The sequence below is a fragment of the Mastigoproctus giganteus genome, chromosome 10 (assembly GCF_048544385.1).
Source record: "Mastigoproctus giganteus isolate SK-2022 chromosome 10, ASM4854438v1, whole genome shotgun sequence".
Lineage (NCBI taxonomy): Eukaryota > Metazoa > Arthropoda > Arachnida > Uropygi > Thelyphonidae > Mastigoproctus > Mastigoproctus giganteus.
In genome coordinates this window covers 97,089,924-97,111,477 of record NC_143584.1, presented here as the reverse complement: position 1 = coordinate 97,111,477, position 21,554 = coordinate 97,089,924, and the positions used below count along the sequence as shown (strand labels likewise).

At 36.5% G+C, this 21,554-nt stretch overlaps 1 long non-coding RNA gene across 1 annotated transcript in view; it reads right to left on the bottom strand.

Moving 5' to 3' along the window:
- Positions 1-21,554, bottom strand: part of LOC150079180 (uncharacterized) — a 39,101-nt gene that overhangs the window by 4,701 nt on the left and 12,846 nt on the right. Inside the window, exon 2 of the long non-coding RNA XR_016547556.1 lies at positions 11,993-12,091. This is a non-coding gene — a long non-coding RNA (uncharacterized LOC150079180). The remainder of the gene's footprint in view (positions 1-11,992; positions 12,092-21,554) is intronic.

Genomic DNA, 21,554 nt, shown 5'->3' with positions numbered 1-21,554 from the left:
TTTGTTACATCTGGTGTTACAGTTGGTCGAGGGACTCTCTGACTATCCTACAGGCGTTCTGGATTGCGACTTTCTGGTGTTCTTTGTAGGTGTTCGTTGGGAGCCCTATTGCTGTTAGATGTTATGTAGTGTCTTTGACATAACACCAGTGGTTGATATGATGATCGGGATGGTTGTTACTTATTGCCTATGCCTTATCTCTTTGATCTCCTGATTTAGGTTCATGTATGTCCTGATTTTTTTCGCTCATGAGTTTTCTGGAGGTTGCCAGTGTTGGGTAACCTCCAGATAGGTAGCATTTTTCTTCTTGTCCACAAGGGTTATGGCCAGTTGTTATTATTCTTATTAGAAATGAATGATATTGACGCTTGATGTTGTTGATAGTGTGGAGAGTCAATCAAAATAAGTTTGACCATTAGATGGTTTGAGCAGTGTGTACAATGAGGAGAATCATCACCTGTGAGTAGCTGGATGTGAGGCAAATGAGTATGTCCTAGTCTGATTCATGTGAGCACCACTTCTTCCCTCCATACTGTCTAAATGCTCAAGTGCCAAAATTTTGGGTCCTGTTTCAACTGGAAAAGTTTATTATTACATTTGGTGATGACATAGTTCTGTCCAATGTGCATGGCATGCTGCTCGACTTATGATATTATAATGAGAGGCTGGAATAAGGACAGAGGTTAAGGATCAAGTTCATGGATTTTTAGCAGACATATCAGCCAGTTCAACTTCACTATTTGATGATGATCTTCAATTTGCAATAGCAAATTCCTGATTTGATTTCAAATAGGGTGATCCTTGTGAGAAGGATTTTGCTTTCTTTCTTTCTTTTGTTAGTTGTTGGCGCATTGGCTTCTGTGGCCATATTGCACCTCCCAAGGTTTTTGCATTTTCTACTCTGATCCAAGCCCGAGACGGGATTTGTACCCGCGACCTTTGAGTTGTCAGGCAGGCACTTTACCCACCTGACTAGCCCGGTCGGCTGAGAAGGATTTTGCATTGCTGAAAGTGAGCTGAGAGAATTGGTGTAAACTACAACTTCTCTTCCACCCGAGTACAGCAACTCAGGAAGAAGAGAAACTGATATGATAGTAGAGGGATATACTGCTGCTACTCCAACTGCTGAATTAAATTTAGAACCATCTGTATATATTGGCAAGAAGTCAGCATAGTTTTGAATATGGCTTGCATGGAGTTGTTGCACATTGATAGTCGGTAGATGATTCTTTCCCCATTGAAGAAAATAAGTATCTGGATAGTTGAGGAGGGGGGAGTCCAAAGGGTTCAGGACTTACCAATTCTTAGGAACATTCCAATTCTGTGATATTTCAAGGTGTCATAGGCCTTAGTCACTGGTCTTAGTTTACTTGGTTTATTTCTATAGAGATTGAGTAGTGGCAGATTAAAGAGGTATGGCTGAATATGATGTGGAGAGCAACTTTGTATTTTGGCTGCATATTTAAGTAATAATATTCTTCTGCAGAGTTACACTGGGGGCTCATGAGCTTCAGTATATAGACTATGAGTTGGAGATGTCCTATAAGCACCAAGTGCAATCAGCAATGCAATACACTTCTTCGGGCAGAATCATAAACTGGAGAACAATAATCCAAGTGGGATCTAATCAGTGATCTATATAAGAGCAGCAAAGTCGTACGATCTGCTCTCCAAGACAGGGCAGATCTCTTAGCATGTTCAGTTTTTTTCAGACAGGTAGTACACATACTTTTAATGTGTTCAAAGAAGTTGAACTTGCTGTCAAGGAGTAATCCCAAGAATCTGATATTGTTGGCAATCAGAATGGTAGAATTTTATGCCCGAAGTTCAGGATCCATATGCAATTTATGTTGATTTGAAAATTGGATCACAACTGTGTTCTGATGGAAAAGACTATATTCATTGAGCAAAGCCCACTTTTGTACTTTTTTAAGGGACATTTGCAACTGCCATTCGATAGATCTCATGTTCTGAGAATGGCAAGAAATAGAGAAATTGTTGGCATAAAGGTACACCTCCAGTGTTTGGGAGTTCTATTGTAATGGAATCAATTCTAAGGGCAAACAGGGTTGCACTCAATACTGATCGCTGCAGTAATCCTTGCTGTGAGAATGTAGTAGAAAGGGAATTTTGATATCAAACCTGGGAAGAGTGGCTCTGGAGGAAGTTCCTAATAAATATAGGCAGGTTGCCTCATAGACCAAGGATATGAAGGTCACTGAGAATGTCATAACACCAGGTAAGTATCAAATGCCTTCTTTATATCTATGGAGACCATAACAAGGTGTTCGATTTTCACAAAGGCATTGCAACGTTAAGATTCAGGATCGATCATCAGATCTAAGGGGGACCATTTTGGTGAAAGCGTTGCTGACTATTACTCAGTAGAAGTTGAGCTTCAATGATCCACATGAGTTGACTGCGGATCATTTTTTCGATAATTTTACTGAGATAACTAGACAGAGAAATTGGTCTGTAACTATAAGGACTGGAGGGATCTATTCTAGGTTTCAAAAGGGCGAAAACTGTAGTATGGTGCTCAGAATTTGGATAAATATTTTCCAAGAAATTTTGGTTAAAAAAAAAGTTTAGCAGCAGTTGTAAGTTTTTGTCGTCAAGGTGCAATAACATGACATAATATATCCCATCTGGCCCAGTGGCACTGTTGTGTGTTGTTCTGATGACTTGTAAAAGTTCAAAATATTGAAGAGGCTAGTTATGTGGAAGTGAGAATGAAGTTCGAAAGTTGATGGTTCTCTGTTCGGTAGTGTTCTTTAATTTTCTGGAATTCTGGAGTGTAGGTTGAAGCTGCTGAGAATAGGGCAAAGGTTTTTCCCAAAGCGTGTGCAATATAAATAAATGAATAAATAAATTTTCTGTTTATACTCCAGGACGACCAAACGGTAAGAGGAGTTCACAAGATAGATAGAATACAAGAAACAGCACTGTATTCAGCAGTCATGGGCTTGAACCCCGGTCACTCAAGGCACGTGTACTTATGCACCTGCACGCCTGACCACTAGGCTACGGCGGCCTAATATCCAGAGGAGCAGAGAGTTCTTGCCCATTGCAGGAAAGAATTGGGCAAGGGATTTTCTTCTTTCTTAATTTTCTTCTGTATTAATCTGGAGTCAGTGTTTCTACTGATAGTATATGAAAATCGAGTCCTAGAAGCTGTCTTGGCTTGTCTTTGAATGAGACATGCTTTTGCCCTTAGTTTCTTGCGGTTAATAAGATTAACTGTGTTTGGAGATCGACAAAATAAGTTCCACACTTTATTTTTTAACTTCTCCGCTTTGGTGCGCTGTTCATGCCACCAATAGTTGAAATGCCGTTGGGTTGGGGAATTTGATGATGGAATTGAGTATTTAATTGGAAATAAAAGAGGGGATATGACATAATCTGTGACTTCATCGATGGGCTGTATTTGCATAATTTTTTTGTCCAGAGTGATTGCCTAAAATTTTGCCCAGTTGGCTTAAGGGAATATCCATTTTCTGCAGTGTCGTCTAATGGTGGTTGTGTAGTGAGCAGATTACGAACAACTGGAAAATGGTCACTGCCCATGGGATCATCCATAAAAGACCACTGCATGACTGAAAACAGTATCGGGGAGCAAATCAAGAGGTCAATTGGATAATTCTGTCCACTAGGTAACTGTATATATAGGTAAGAGGACCAGTATTAAGAATGGTGAGGTTTTGTTCATAAAGTAAAATTTCAATTGGTCAGCCACGTCTATCTAATTTTGAGACCTCCATAAAGGGTAATGGCCATTGAAATCCCCTCACAGGCAGAAATGGGGGGTAGCTGTATTAAAATTTCTTCAAGATCTTTATAAGAGTAGGTATGATTTGGTGGGAGATAGACAGACTAGTGTTAATGCAATCTGAGTAATCAGATGCACAGCAACGGCTTCAATTTGGGTTTGGAGAGTAATATGCCTGGCCGAGACCTTTGAGTTAATTAAAATGGCTACACCATCCCCACAAGCAGAATCAGATGTATTGTGAGTGGTAGATAGAGTAGTTTTTTATGGAAACAGAAATTTGAGGAGTTAAATAGTAGATAGAAACCAACTCGAGAGTAGTGGTTAATTAAGTCTTGAATGCCATCAATATTCCCTCTTTAAACATGGCTATCTTATGGCATTCAGGCTTCGATTTGTCATTTTTTGGAAAAAAAAAGAAAGGCTGACCGGTATCCATATCTTCTACATATATTTCCAGAATCAGTTGTTCCTGTTTTGGTGAGTAATCTGCATCCATAGCTGTGTCTTTTTTGAATTCGAACTAACTAGGATTATTTGAAGTAGTATCAATCACAGGTAGGGGAGGAAATGACGGTAAAGTAAGAGGCGTATTACATGCTTGGTCAGAGTACTTGAGGACATTGGACTGTTGCTGAGAAATGACAGTCTGAGCATTGATATGTTTGAGTAGTTTCTTGTTTGATTTTTTTTTTTGCAATATTGGCATAGGTACATTTAGGCATACTGGGTACAATTAATTTTCTTAATTCCTGATAACTTACTTTGTTTTCAACTTTATGTTTTACAATTTTTTTTCTATTTTCCACTCCCATGTTTTAGAGTAAGCAGGATGGTTGCCTTTGCAGTTGGGGCAGGTCATTTCTGTAGCCAAACAATCACTTTGAATGTGATCGGAGGATCCACAGTTGGGACAAACAAGGTTTCCTCTGCATGTTATTTGAGAGTGGCCATACTTTTGTCACTTAAAACATCTCAATGGATTGGGAATAAAAGGAAGAATGCAGCAAACTGGATAACCTGCTTTTACTGATGAGGGTAGGTTTGGAGCATTAAAGGTGAGAATAATATTCCTGGTAGGTGTCAGTATATTGTCTTTTTTAATCATAATTCTTTTCACTGAAATAACATTTTGTTTCCAAAGCTCTTGGGTTATTTCTTCCGCTGTTACATTCAACAGGTCTCAACTAGATATAACACCCTTAGATGCATTTAGGGTTGCATGGGGAGATACTTTCACTGGAATTCCAGGAAAATTTGTCAGATGTAGAAATTTTTCCGAATTCTTGTGGTTTACAGTTTACAGAAATAAGTCCCCTGACTGCAGTCTCTTAACCATCTTGGGAGACCCTGCAATACTTTCCAGGTATTTCTGGATAAAGAAGGGGGATAGCTTACTGAGAGGCTGGTCTAATAGTGAGTGCAATATTAAAAATGAAGGGAAGTCTGTTGCTGAGGAATTTATTTTAAACCTCTTTGGTTGCAATGTGTCATGGTCAATTTCTTTCTCTGGCCACAAGCTTGTCTCGACTCTAAAGAGGGAATCATAATATTTTCCATATTTGCTCCTTTTAGTTCTTGATAGATCAACTTTTCTGCCCAAGTTTCCAGCCATGCCAGGGGGAGGCAGGAGCAGTGCCTGGTGTGACCAGGCAGAGACACGTAGGGATTAGTAGTTAATAAATAAAAATGTAAAGAAAGGTGGCTTTACTTTCTCTCTCTCTACAAGAACTTTTTGTTAGAAGAGCTTCTATCAAATGAAGAGTTTTAGAAAATGTGGGAACTTAAAAACGAACTACTGGTCGCTCTACAGAGATCGCTCGGTGAAAAATCGAACAGATAAATCTACTGGTCACAATTCGCTTGACACCAAGGGCCAAATGTGAAAATGCCTGCACTCAGGATGAAAAGTATTCCATAACTCTGTAGCCCATGACATAAACATAGCTTTTCCTGATATGCTTATTTTTATAATCATCTAGTCAATGTATCTAGTCATTGGAACAAAATATACAAGATTGAATTCTTCAATCTGGTATATTTTGTTTCTGAAAAGCACTATGATGTATTTTACTTGATAGAAAATTAGCGCTGAATTTCTTCATAGTTGTCAAAGGACAAGCAAAAATAAAATAAAATACGCAATTTCACCATTTCTCAATTTCATACTAAACAAATATATTTTAAGCAATCTAATTCTACAGAAGCTGAAGCTTTTCGTAGATGAATACTTCATCACTAATCAATTATCACACAGTTTAAAAACAATCTGTGAGAGCAAGTTCCACTCACCATTTTAAATTTTAATTCTTACTAGATTTTCTGCTATCATGATTAAGAAATTTAAATATAAAATCACCATAAATTTTGGTAATTTGAAAGTTTCAGAATATTTCCCAGGTATTACAGGTTGGAGTATATTTTAAGAACTTTTTCAATCAAATCAGCTAGAGATTCCATCAGGAAGAATTTTTCTAGTATATGTTGACAGGAGAGACAGATTTCACAGGGATGAGATTCACTTAAATAAAAGTGGTGAAAGAATATTTGCTGATGCTTATCAGACAGTATTAGGTGAATCATCAAACTGCTACTATGGGAGGATATACAGACTAACAATGTAACAGCAGCTCAAGCAGAGGCGAAATTGGTTCTTGCATATCTTCTGTGGGAACATGAAGCAGCTGAGAAAATGTTTTTGGAAATAATCAGGCATGGGAGGTGCATAAGGGATAAGCAAATATACAGACTGTGTATGAATTTCAAGAGCACAAACAGGCAGGCACACATACACTAATGCTAGGAATACAGAAAATAAATTTGATAAGTTTAGTGTGAGATAATTCATTGATAAGTGTGAGATAATTCATTACAGTTGCTACAATGGATAAAAGGATGGTTAAGTGGGAGAAGACAGAGGGTGGTAATCAATAGGTGCAGCTCTTCTTGGACTAATGTTATTAGTGGGGTCCCACAGGGTTCGGTGTTAGGTCCACTGTTGTTTTGTATATTTATTAATGATATTGATGAAGGTATATCAGGCTTAATGTCGAAGTTTGCAGATGATACAAAGGTTGGCAGGGTTGTTAATGACAGTAATGGCAGTGTGCTACTGCAACAGGATCTGGATAATTTGGGCAGATGGGCTAAGAAGTGGCAACTGAAGTTTAACCTTGACAAATGCAAAGTGCTGCATATGGGTAGAAGTAACCCCAGAGAAACGTACCAACTGTGTGGTACTACACTTAAGGTGGTAGAAAATGAAGAAGACCTGGGAGTAATTGTGCAGGAAGTTATGAAGTTTTCTGAGCAATGCAGACAGGCTGCCAGGGCAGGTCATGGGGTTTTGTCAATGATATATAGGAATTTTGCTAGCAGGGAAAAGGAGGTGATTATCCCTCTGTATAAGGCAATGGTCAGGCCAAGCCTTGAGTACTGCGTACAGGTCTGGAGGCCTCATTTTAGGAAGGATGTAGATTTACTTGAGCGTGTACCGAGAAGGGCAACAAGATTGGTGAGGGGAATGAAGGGATCCTCTTATCAAGAGAGGCTTAAGTTCTGCAAATTGCAGTGGCTGGAGATTAGGCACCTGTGTGGTGATCTGATTGAGGTGTATAAGGCCTTGAATGGGTTCAGCACGCTGAATTCTGATGGGATCCTTCCACTTGTTCATATTACGAACCTAAGGGGGCATAAATTCAAATTAAGAAAGGACAGATGTAGAATAGATGTGCGGAAATTTGCCTTTAGCCAGAGGGTGGTTAATTGCTGGAACAAACTTCCATCTGTTGTTGTGGAAGTTGATAGGTTGAATAAATTTAAGGAGGAACTGGACAGGCATTTGGAGGGAATGGTGTGATTTTTTTTTTTTTTTTGGCTGATGCTGCATAAGCTCACAGTTGCTTTCTTGCATCACATGCCACTACTACATGCAGAATTTGAATACATTAATTGAAAATTGTACAGAACGGAGAAACAACAAGGGATAATAAGAATCATACAGATTTTAAAAACAGTGCATCCAACTGATACAGATCATTAGTGTAATGTTGAACAAGGCTGGAGACAAACAGTGAAAACAAAAAAAACAGCAGGAGTAAATTATATGCAAAATGACTGTCATAAATAAAATGACAGCCTGAGCCAATAAATCAGAATATCATATTGTGGGGATTTTTTTTTTTGATTAGAACTTGTGGGTTAGGCACACACTCATCAAAACATTTCGAGATTTAATGAATAAATGTCATTTATACAGACATGATGGAGAGGCAAAAGAGAAAGAAATAGTATATATTTGATATAAGCAATTATTTTCATTTTAAGAATCGCCATGTGAGTAAACTACTAGGTGGCAATGATAATAATGAATTCAAGATGGATATATTTAAAGATATAACTACTGTCAAGAGTAAACAGAAAGGATTTTGTTCTCATAAAGGTGATTACAACAGTCTTTGATAGTTTTAAATTCTTTTAAGTGGGACTAACTTATAATGATGTTATCAAATACAAATGCTAAATATGAAGATTTCAGGGGAGAAACTAAGATTTTTATACCAATTAAGAAATATTTTCAAAGTTTAGTCCTAAATGGATGCCATGATGCCAGATGAGAGGCAGAGAAGGAAAAAAAATCCATGGTATGGTTGTAAATTGTCAGGAACACAGAGTATACATAAAACTAGTCCATAATCAAATTACTCTGGGAATAATTCCAAGACATGCTAACGCAGCTATGAAAATTTCTGGCTAAGAGTGCAATGAAAAAGTAGTAAGGAATGCTTTGCACATGTTAACACTAAAAGGGAAAGTTGAATCACACTGGTCCATTGGATAGGAATTCTTCACTACTGATTACGCTGTTCAGGATGTTGACAAACAAAATAAGTATTTTGCATCAATATTCAAATATTAAGAAATTTTTTAGCATGGAAATTTCAGCAAGTAATAGTTGAGAGCTAAATGATTTTCTGATAACTGGAAGCTTAAAGTAAATAAGGTACCTGACAGCATCATGAAATCTATCCAATTATATCAAAAGCAGCAGCAAAAGAGATGTGCAAACTTGTGCCATAATTAAATGAGTGTCCTTAGAATCAGCAGATTGTTATTGTTATTTGTTTTTTAGGAGCATTAGCAACTAAGGCCATATTGCTCCGGGGATATGCGGTGGTCATTCCCTGACCTTTCCGCATCCTCCGTATTTGGTGGGCACGGGCTCGAACCCCGGTCTAATCAAGAAGCGTGTGCTATGTACTGCTGCTGCCCACCTGGCTACGGAATCAGCAGAGATACCAACAGACTACAGATATGCAAATATCTCTCCTGTTTGTAAAGGGGGAATCAGAGAGTACAGTGGAAAATCACAAACACGTTAACTTGACTTCTGTGATGGGGAAAATAATGGATTCAATGGGTAGAGAAGTAACACAGGATCACCTTGGCAAATACATCATGGATTTGTTAAGCAGGGTTCTTGCCTGACCAATCTGATTAATCACCATTCCTCTTTGTGGACAAATGTTATTAGTGGAGTCCCTTAGGGTTTGGTGATAGCCACTTACTCTTTTCGATATTTATTAATGATACTGATGAAGTCATATCAAGTTTAATGTCTAAACTGAGTTCTCAGATGCTAAAAGTTGTGCAGTTGGTTAATGACAGTAATCAGAGTATGCTACTCCAACAAAATCTTAGAAAATTAGGTAGGTGGATTGAAATGTGGCAATCAAGGTTTCACATTGAAAAATGCAAGGTACTGCTTTTGGGTAGCATTAATCCCAGTATAACAAACTAACTGTATGTTATACAGTTATATCAGAAAAGAAAAGACAAGACATGACACAAAGTTATCTGAGCTGTGCAGACAGGCTGCTAGGACGACTCATGGGATTCTCTAAATTATGTGAAGAAATTTTGCCAGCAGGGATAAGGATTCATTATCACTTTATATAAAGAAATGGTAAGGCCACATCTTGAATATTGCATACAGGTTCCAGAGCTAATTTAAGGAACAAGGAAGGTCTGCAGAAATGAGTGCAGTGAAGAGCAACGAAGTTAGTCAGGAACATAAAAGGTTATCCTTATCAAGAAGGTCTTGAGGTTCAGAAATAATGCTAAACTGCATTATAAATTTCTCTCTAACAAAGCACAGCATTATTTCCTTAAACTATTTCAATATCTAAGTTGAAATAGTACTCACTTCTTTAGTTCAAGACTTAAGTTCAGTAAAATGTGGGTGTAGAAACTAGGCACCAACAAGAGACCTGACTGAAGTGTTTTAGCCCTTAAATGGATTGAGTAAAATGCTGACAGTATTCTTACTCTTTCTCAAATAAACAGAAACAAGGAAATATACATTTAAATTAGAAAAGGTTGGTGGCAAGACAGATGTGCAAAACTTTGCTTTCAGCCAGAGTGTTACTGATTATTCAAACAAAATTCCATTTGATTCTATTATGGGCAAATGAAGTGGCTGCTAAATTAGCTTGCTTTCTTGCGTGATTTTGCCACTACTACTAATATTAAATTAGAATTTTTAATAATATTTTGTTATATGGTTCAGTATTTACAGAATCCTGCATTTACAGTATTCCCGGAAGGTAACATATGCATTTGTGAGTCGCGGTCTATGCCATAGAAAATTTCCTAATCAATATTAAACGGTAGCTAAAAGATGCACAAATGTCGGTCAAATATTTAATATTAAAATTTTGTACATATAAAATATTCTCCATTACATATGTATATAATTATGTCATAAGTAACTACATTATATATAAAAATTAAACTTATGTCAATTAAAATCAGGAATTTATTAATCCAATAGCCCTGGGCTGCTGAGTTTGCGTAACTTTGGTCGATTTTGGGTTGTACTTGGGCCATCTTCCTAGTAAACTAAAAGGGGTTTTACTTTAAAATCCCTACAGTCTTACCACCCAACAATAAAGAACCGATCCTTTGCCACTTTGAAGCCTGGCATGTTTTTTTTTCTTCTTTCGATATGAAACTTCTTTTAGGCATTTGTTTCCAAAAAAGTTTAAAAAGTTTAACACCACTCTTCAATAATTTTTAGTTCTTCTTTGAAAGTTTCTGCTCCTTCTTGATCTGCACTTGCAGCTTCTCCCTGGATTTTAAATCTATCTTACCAGTCCTTACTAACTTTAAATGGTTCCACATTTTTTTTAAAGGTGAGCTTTCTTCAGATCATTATATAGGCTTATCGCTTTTTCTTTAATAATATTTAACTTAACGGAATTGTATGTTGGATATTATCTTCAATAAAATTATTTAGAAGTCTCTCCATTTCAATTACAATATCCAGTCTAGTTGCTTGCAGTGGAACAGCTGTCTTTTCCACTGCTAAAATTAATTCTTTATTTTTTATAACTGTTCTTACAGTTGAACCTGCCAGTCCTAAATTATTGCACACATCCACTTGTCATTGAATGGAATGAATTCGCTTCAAAACATATAATTTAATTTTCAAATTCAGTCTTTTTCTTACCTTAGTAGGCTTCATACTGTGTCCAGACATTGTTCCTTTTTAATTGTTATCCGCCATTATTAATCTTCGAAAATGTAATGCATGGCATTAATTATGATACAATGTTTGAGTAAACTGTCCATTACGGACAATGCCTAACACTGTACCGAGTGATGACTAGACTTCGGATAAATTAATATAATGCAAATATTACAAGCAATATACTTGATTTTTTTAAAATGTTAATCTTGGAACTATGTAAGAAGTCACCACAGTGCAATTAAATTAGCGTGGTAGAAAATTTTCACTGAGCGTGTGAAAATTTTGCAAGTCAGCATGTGAAACTTTGCTATTCATTTTCAAGCTATCAACTACATCAGATGAAACGTTTTCATTAAACATGCCAAAAATTCAATCTATATGCTGATAAAAGAGCATTATAGTGAGTTGTGACAGCATTAAGGTGAGATATGAGTTATAATATAAGAACAGCATTATAGCGAATCAGCATTATAGTGAACCATGTTATAACGAGGGCCTGCTGTATCTAAATATCCCTATGTATGAAAGTTTACATAGCAATAGTCAAATAATTTCATAATGAGAATTTTACTTTATTAAGAATAATAAATTAATTTATCAATATTCAATCATAAAAGAACCACAGAAAAAGATCATTAGTTGTATAAAAAAAAAAATGAAAAACTAAATAAATCAAGTAATATCAACCTTACCTTCAATATGACTGCATTTGTATCCCACGCAGCACAATTTTCAACTACTACAAATTCTGTGTCAGTAACGTTCACTTTAATTTCAAAGGACATTATTTTCTAAACAAATTGAAGTAATCTTTTTTCAGTAATAAATTTTCGAAACATCTACTGTTATCAACAATGATGATAAAGTTTATTATACGGTTAATTGCATTCAATCTTAAACAAATCCAGTCAAACCCATTTATAACTCTGAAATACAAATTTTGGGTCATTTCTCGTCATTGGCATGAAAATAAGTTTACTTTATAGATTTTGGGGTGGTAAACATGGAAATACTGCTTAAAACGGCAGATTGGCTCTCATTTTCGAAAGGGGTAAAAAAAAAAGTAGTTTTTAATATTATACAATGTAATTTTTATTTATATGGCAGTAAGATCTAGCTAAGAACATACCTGTATCAAACATGGGACCTTTTCGCCTTTCGCTTGTATTCAGCTTCGGGAGCAACCCTTTTCGCCATCCAACAATAATCGGCTAACATGATGACCCTCCATTTGCTTTTGTATCTTTATTCCATCGTTGCGATGTCTTGATGGAAGTGTTTATCACTGACAGCACCACAGTTTGGCAGGAAGAAATCCAAGAGTGAGTGCAATAAATGTAGCATCTTCAATGTCATGTTGCAGTCCAGTTTTTCGTAAGAAGTAATGAGATCTTCCACAAGCTGCCTGTAATTGCTGGCTTTAGCATTTCCTAGAAAACCAGTCAAAACATTTCGAAAAGCTTTCCACGCTGATTTCTCACTATTACTGACACATTCAAACTGTTCGTCTTAAAAAAAGTTGCCGTATTTGTGGACCAATGAAAACACCTCCCTTAATCTTCTCTGTACTAACTCTTGGGAATTTCTCTAGCAAGTATATGAATGCAGGACTGCTCACCTCCAAAGCCTTCACTAAATTTTTCATGAGCTCCAGTTTGATGTGGTGGTGGAAGTAAAACTTTATTTGGATCTACCAGTGGTTCAAATGCTACGTTCTTCATTCCAGGTGTTAATGATTTTTGTTGAGGCCAACTCCTCTTCTCAAAGTGTATATACTTGACAAGACTATCCTACTCACAGAGAAAGCAACAACACTTAGTGTAACCTTTTGTAGTCCTAATAAAATGGCAATTACCTTTAAATCACCATATCTGCCACTCATACTTCTTTTATATCTGCCACTCATACTTCTGATAGTGTACACCTAAGAGGATGTTCTCCATGTTTGCGTATGTTTCTTTTTTTTTTTTTTGGATGGCATATGCAAAAGGTATTGAAGGCAGCATATTTCCATTGTGTAATATGAGCCTTAAGGCTAACCTTAGAAGCATCTATAAATAGTCTTCATTCTTTGAGAATGTGCCTCATTTTCGTTGCTGACATTAGATCATCAACTCCACAAACAGTGAGTTCACTTTCTGTTTGATGGAATTTATCATGATCTTTATTTCAAGTATGAAATATTGTCCCTTTCACAGAGTGATCTAGACGATTCCACTATTGTAGCCTTGGGCCAAAAGCTCTCCATTATTCTTTGGCATTTCGAGATCCCTGATGAGGTCATTAATTTCACGTTCTGTGATCTTAGGCGGTTCAGAAGAGTAAAGGTTTTGATAAAATGGTGGACCCTTGACATAGATGGCTTCTTCCCTATTGTTATGGATTTTAAGAATACCTAGGGAGAGAAATTACCCAGCAAATTAACCAATGAAATTTTTCTGCATCATATGAAATATCCAGCTTTCAGATTCAGTAGAAATGAAGGATTCAGTACAACTTCAAACTTTGTGTGTGAACATATCTTTTTAAAACTTGGAAGAAACACTTGGAATTTTTAAAAATAATTCTGCTTCTGTTAAGTTTTAAGCTTTTGTGCTGCTTTAAATCCAGTTCTTTTTTTCACCTTGAAATGGCAACCAACAAAAAAATTCTGACAATCAGAGAGAAAGTAAATAGTATTTGTAACTTAGAGTATGGAACAAGCTATGCATCCATTTGCAAAATGTTAAAACTAAACTCATCAATTGTGTCAGCCGTTTGCAAAAAGCGGGAAAGAATTATTAGTGCATTCGAAAAAAAGTTGTGTAGGTATGATAAAAGTGATCTAGACAAGATTCTTTTCAGTGTAATTAAAACTAAAAGCTAAAAAACTGGCACATCAACTTAATATGCAGATTTTGTTTGCAATAACAGGGGCTTGACAGATTCACAAAAAGAAATAGTATTGTTTATGGTAAGACAAATGGCAAATCCAACGGCATCAACAAAGAAGTGAGTAATGACTAGATTGAAAATGTGTGGCCAAATATAAAAGGTTTCCTTTGAAAGTGAAATTTTTACAGATTGTCACCTACATGACCCACGAGATTGAAAGTGAAAAGTGTAGAGGGTAAAAATAATCAAAAGAGGAAGTAACTGGTCTGATTCGCTCAAATCTTAGGGGAACTGGAAAAAGAAAAGTCTTAATAATGGCAAATCCAAGAAGATGCTTTAAAAACATTAAAAAGCTTCCAGTAATATACCAAGATAACAAAAAAAAGCATAGATATCCATTTTTGAAGAATTGTGTAACTGGGACAAAGAGCTTAGAGAGAAAAAAAAAAAAAGAGAGGAAATTTTTTTTTTGATTTTAGACAATTGCCTATCATATCACATTCTTCGCAATCTAATCAAAATCAAACATATTTTTCCCACTGAACTCAACTTCTGTTCTCCAACCTATGGTTCAAAGTGTTATTAGAAGCTTTAAATGCCATTTCAGAAAACTTTTAATATTAGAAACTATAGAATCCACTGAAAGAAAGGAAAATTTTCAAATTTCAGTTACTCATGCCATCCAATCTGCGAGTGAGGCATAAGATAAGGTCACATCACAGACCATCAAAAAATCTTTTAATAAGGCAAAACCAAAGCCCACAGACACTCTGAAGAAAATGATAACAAAATTCCATTAACAACGTGGTTGAAGAAACATAACTTGCATACTGGGTTGGTGTATGTCGATGATTACGAGACCAGGCACAACAACCTCATGACTGCTAAAATGCCAGCAGATGAGCACATTCTGAAAGCTGTTAGAGAAAAAGAGGCTTTCAAAGACGACAGTGAGGAAGAAAATGGTAGTGAGTGTCCAATGAGTGTTAATGTACTGTCGAACAGAGAGACAAACTGCTTTAAAAACTCATTCTTTGTTTATAAAACAATAACATTGATCCTGAATTTTGATTTTATCTCATTAAAATGGAAGCCATTGCTCATAAATTTCACCTTAAAAGAAATTTAAAAAAAAATTACATTTGAAGATTTTAAAAAATAAAAACAATGTATAATATCAAAAATTTTATTGTAATTTTAATAATGAAATTATTTATAGGGTGCATAAATATATCAAAAAAAATTATTAATCGTGAAATCATGAGCTGTCATTATTCATTGTTATATTTATCTCTTTTTCATACGTACATACTGTATATATCTGTGTGTATGTGTGCATGACAAATGTAATCAATAACAGCAAAATAACATATAGACTACAATAACGGATATAATGGGTAAAAGCAAAATAATGTACAGACAAGCAATATTCTTCAGTCCATTGGATCTCATTATAAGGAAGTTTGACTGTATAATTAAAAAACAAATATCTGGTACCATCATTTAAAGAATTACAGTAACCACAAATAACAATAAAAAAAAATTTTAAATAACTATATTGGTAAATTACTACATAAAATAGTAATTCAAACATAAATAATAAATAAAAAATAATAGGATTTTAAGAAAGTTTAGCTATATAAAAAGGTACCTGTTTATATTCCACCATGATGACCAGGTCAGAGAAGTTTACAATAAATCATGAATACAGTTATTAATTGTATTTAGCAGTAAAAAGCTTGAAAACAATGGTCCACTCAAAGAGTGAGTGTGCTAAAGCGTCTCGCTCCTGACTACTCAACTACATTAAGCCTAAAAATAATTTTCTGGGTGGCCGAACTGAGGACGGTAGACTCGGGAGAGTGACTAATTTCATTTAATTCATTATATATATATATATATATATATATATATATATATATATATATATATATATATATATATTTTTTTTTTTTTTTTTAAACCCCAAACACGAGAGGTATTAGAACCTATAGCACTTAGTACCGTGCTTGGGTGGAGGTTGAGAAGACGAAAGAAGATATTTATTGACATTGGACTTGAACTTCTGTAGACTGTAATTTTCAGGAAATACGTATGAAGGAAGGTTGTTCCAGAAAACGACAGTTGAATGAATAAACGAGGAAGATGAAAAGTTGGTTCTGTGAGTTTGAAGTTGGACAGTAAATGGATGTTGGCTGGTGGCGGCACATGTTCGGACTATTTTGAAAGAGAGAGCGGGAATTATAGAAGCCAATTCAGAAGAACAGTGCCCATGGAAGTATCTGTAGAAGAGCTATGCGGCAGAAACAGTATGTCTATGAGACAGCAAATGGAGAGACTCTGTTAGAGATGAATCATTTAATTAACCTAACTGCCCTCTTCTGAATGGAATCAAGAAGCCTGAGAGAAGTTTTGGGGGCACCACACCAGATGTGGGAACAATATTCCATGGCAGGGCAGATTTGCGATTTATACAGAGTGAGCAGCTGTTTGGAAGAAAAGTAACCCCGAGAGCGAAAGAGAAAACCAAGTTTTTTAGATGCAGAAAAAGCAATATTTGTAATGTGCTTGTGCCAAGAGAGATTACAAGTCAGGGTAATCCCCAAAAGAGATATATCATTTTGCCTGGAAATCGGAGTGTCACTAAAGATAAGCATAGGAGCAGAAGAATCCTTTAGATATAAGGCAAGACTGAGTTTTAGAAGGGTTGAAATCAACTAAATTCTCTTTGCCCCACTGGAGAATTACTTGAAGATCAATGTTTAAGGAATTGGTAGCAGATTTTCAAGAAATTGAAGCTGATTGAGCAGGACAAGGTTTCTCAAAATGGAAAGTGGAATGCAATGTGCTATCATCGGCAAAACTATGGATAAGATTTCCAGTCAATGGAAGAAGGTCATTAATATACAAGAGGAAAAGAGTGGGGGAAAGAACTGAACCTTGGGGGACACCGGCATTAGTGGAGAAGTTAGAAGACAGAGAGCCATCTACCATCACCCTCAGTGAGTGATAAGAGAGAAAACTGGATAACCAATTACTAAAAACAGTTGGCAAACCATAAGATGGAAGCTTGTTTAGAAGACCTTTATGCCAAACACGATCGAAAACCTTTGAGATGTCAAGAGCAACTACTTGTGTTTCACCGAACCTTTCCATTGAATTAGTCCATAAATGGGTAACATAAGCCAGAATATCACCAGTGGATCAACAATGATGGAATCCATACTGGCGATCGTTGATCAGATGGAAGGTGGTTTAAGAATTGGCGGTTAATTGATTTCTCCATTACCTTAGAAAGAGTAGAAGTAATTGCAATGGGACGATAATTGGATGGGAGGGATTTGTCACTGTTTTTAGGAACTGGCTGGATACGAGCAAATTTCCAAGCAGAAGGAAAAACATTTGGAATAAGAAAGTGAAAAAAGGCGGCAAAGAATAGGAGTAAGTTCAGGAGCACAGGTTTTGAGAACAAGTGGAGAAATACCATCAGGACCTGGAGCTTTCTTAGAGTCAAAATCCTTCTGACATCCTTTTGACGGAAGACCAGAGGAGGCATTGAAAGGAGCATGTTGGGAATGGTGGGAGGTGTTTTACCAAGATCATTAATACATGAGTTGGAAGAAAAATGGGAGAATAGCAGGTCAGCTCAATCCTTGGCTGAAGTGACAACAGAACCATCTGTTTTGGACAGAGATGGGCAAAAGTTGCGGCCAATAGCTTTGGCAAAAGACCAGAATGCTCAGCTACCATTAGGGCAAGAAGCAAGTTTTCTACTCTTAGCCTGTTCAAACTCTAGTTTGGACTGATTAATAACTGCTTTACAATTGTTGCGAGCTTTGCAGTAGGCAGAAAATGAAACTGGAGAATTAGAAACAAGCCAATTACGATATGCAACATTCTTCTCTTGAACAGCCTTAGCACATTTATTGGAAAACCAAGGTTTAGACAAAGGATGAGATTTTAAAGTGGAGCGCGGGATAAAGGATTCCATTCCTGCAAAAATAATTTCACTGACACGATTTGAGCAATCGTTGACATCAGAAATTTTGAAACAGTAATCTGACCAAGAAAAAGAAGAAAGGAAGTCTTGCACGTCATCCCATTTTGCATTCTTGTAATGTCAAACAACACGAGGTTGGGAATAGCCATGAGATAAAGGTTCCATTGGAGAAGAGACAATCACCAAGTTGTGATCTGAAGTGCCTAAAGGACCTCTCACTTCGACCGTGTACTTAGAAGGGTTGTTTGTGAGAAAAAGATCAAATGTATTGGCTGTATGATTAGGACTGTCCAGTATTCTTGTAGGTAAATGAACAATCTGTGCAAGGTCATTAGTAATTGCAAAAGCCTCAGCATCTCGACCAGCTGGGTTGGTGTGACTAGAAAACGGAAGCCAGCTGGAGTTGTGAACATTAAAAAATCACCAAGGAAAATTACCTCACTGTTAGGAAAGTTGTACTGGAGAAAGTCAAGTTGCAAAGAGAGGAAGTCAAAGAGCTCTAAGTGATTAGTGAAATTGGGAGAACAGTAGAGACAACAGATGAATTTGACAAAATGAGGTAGAGAGATTTTAAGCCAGAGAAGATCAAAGAGAGAAGATTCCAAATTGCCAAGTCTCTGACAGGGAATATCAGAACGGACATATGCATAAGTACCACCTTTGAGGTGAAAGGAATCATACAGTGAATGATTTGGGCATCTGAGATGAGCAGTAGTTGAATTAACCGATAACTGAGATTCTGTCAGAAAAAGTACATGGGGTTTGGCAGACTGCAAGTGGAAATGGACATCGTTGAGATTAGAAGTGAGACCACGTATATTTGTGAAATGAATTAGGAAGTGCTTGGGAGGTTTAGATCTTTTCGCAGATAATCTTGTTCTATTAGTTTGACAATTCATGGTGTATTCAATAGTAAGAAAAAGTGGGTGGGACATGCTGTATGAAGTAATGAAATTTTTGGATATGGCGTAGATATGGTAAGAATATACCCAGATCCTTGACATAATGGGCCTCGACAATGCTCCCCACATACACACTTGTGAATTAAATAAAACTTGTGAATTAATTAAATAATGAATTAAAACATTTCCCACACACTTTCCAGCTTTAAATTCTATAGCTGGAAACATTAACATATTTCCAGCTATAGCATTTAAAGTCCACACAGCAGACTTGTCAAATATCTGTGACACTGGACAATACTAGATGTTAGAACACAATCATCATTTACAATAACACTTTCATGAATAAAGCCACGAAGCAGTCAAAATAATTTTTTTTTTTTTTTTTTTAAATTTTGGGAAAGTGTCTAAACCACCAGACTCATACAAGCCATATAATGAATTAAAACATTTCCCACACACTGTCAGAAATCCCCCGATGGGCCTCACAGTATGCTTAACCATAATGAGAATCAATAAAAATATATTTTCAGCATTAGCATTTAGTCACACAGAAGACATTGGACAATTTCATTCGGGATAGTGGTTACGAGGTTATCCACGTGTTGGACAAGATTTAGCAGCTCTGGCAAACGCTAAGTTTTTATTTATATTTAGCCATTTTATTGACTTAATTGTTATAGTAGTAGTAGTAGTGGCATGTGATGCAAGAAAGCAAGTGCATTTTTTGGCTGATGCTTATGCAGCATCAGCCAAAAAAAAAAAAAAAAAAAAAAAAAAAAACACAAATCACAACATTCTCTCCATATGCCTGTCCAGTTCCTCCTTGAATTTATTTAACCTATAAACTTCCACAACAGATGGAAGTTTGTTCCAGCAATTAACCACCCGCTGGCTAAAAGGAAATTTCTGCACATCTATTTACATCTGTATTTTCTTAATTTAAATTTCTATATATCATTGACAAAACCCCATGACCTGCAGTGGCAACCTGTCTGCATTGCTCAGAAAACTTCATATCTGACTGCCAGATATGACTGCCAATTACTCGCAGGTCTTTTTCATTTTCTACCACCTTAAGTGTAGTACCACACAGTTGGAACGTTTCTCTGGGGTTACTTCTACCCATATGCAGTACTTTGCATTTGTCAAGGTTAAACTTCAGTTGCCACTTCTTAGCCCATCTTCCCAAATTATCTAGATCCTATTGCAGTAGCACACTGCCATTACTGTCATTAACAACCCTGCCAACCTTTGTATCATCTGCAAATTTCGACAATAAGCCTGATATACCTGATATATTAAAGTATTTTCTATAAGTAGCATTATAGTCCTTGTCACGTTTCTTGTTTAATTTTGAATTTTAGATAGCGATTTTAAAAGTTAATACTTAGTGTCCATACATTTTACCATTCGTAAACCGCCGCCATTGTTATACGATACAAATAGGGTAACATATATCCTAAACTTGATAGCTAGCGTAAGATTTAACTTAAAACTATAAGCGAAATACATAGTTTTTTTTTTTTTTTTTTTTCCTCGCCTTTTCCCATTATATATATATGGGGTCAGTGTTTTTATTGTTTTGGCATGAAATTTTTATGGCCGGATGCCCTTCCTGACGCCAACCCTCACCCTTTATCCGGGCTGGGGATATGCGGTGGTCATTCCCTGACCTTCCGCATCCTCTGTATTTGGTGGTTACAGGCTTGAACCCCGGTCTAATCAAGAAGTGTGTGCTACGCACTACTGCTCCTGTCCACCTGGCTACGGAGGCGCCCTCAGAATATGGTGCTATGTATTTCGCTTATAGCGAAATACATAGCACCGTATTAGAAATCTGTTAGCTTAGTATAGTATTATCAATTAATCAATTAAAAATTTATTAATCTTATTAAATTTCACTGTTAATTAAATTGTACTTAAAAAAGAATCATGACCCAAGACTAGAGCAGCAAAGCAACGAGCACAAACTAGCAGTAGTACTGTGGCTCGGGGGAAAAACAAATGGGGCGATTCTCCAATGCATCACAGTCTAAAAAATGTGTGAAATGTAAAATCTTTGTAGACCTGTCTAGAACAGGACATGGTCTAGCCAAAAGGGATGTGTGTGTGTGTGTGTGTGTGTGTGTGTGTGTGCGTGCGTGCGTGCTAAGTGCAGAGATTGTGAAGAAATTAAGTGCCAACTCAGCATTCTGATGGGCATCTATGAGAGTTTGGGGTGTCGGATAGATGCCCTTGAAGAAATTAATACGAGGTGCTCATCGAGCTCTCAGCTGCCTGACTCAATGCCAGAACTCACTCCTGTGAATCAGGCAACACAGAGGCAATCTCCAAAGCAGGATGCACTGGTCCCACAGGAGCTGGTTATTGTCAGGGACACGCGGAATATATTATGCAAAATGGATAGGTAGAACAGGACCAGGATATGTCTGCCTGGGGCCAAAGTTGATGATGTACAGCAGATATCTTTTAAGG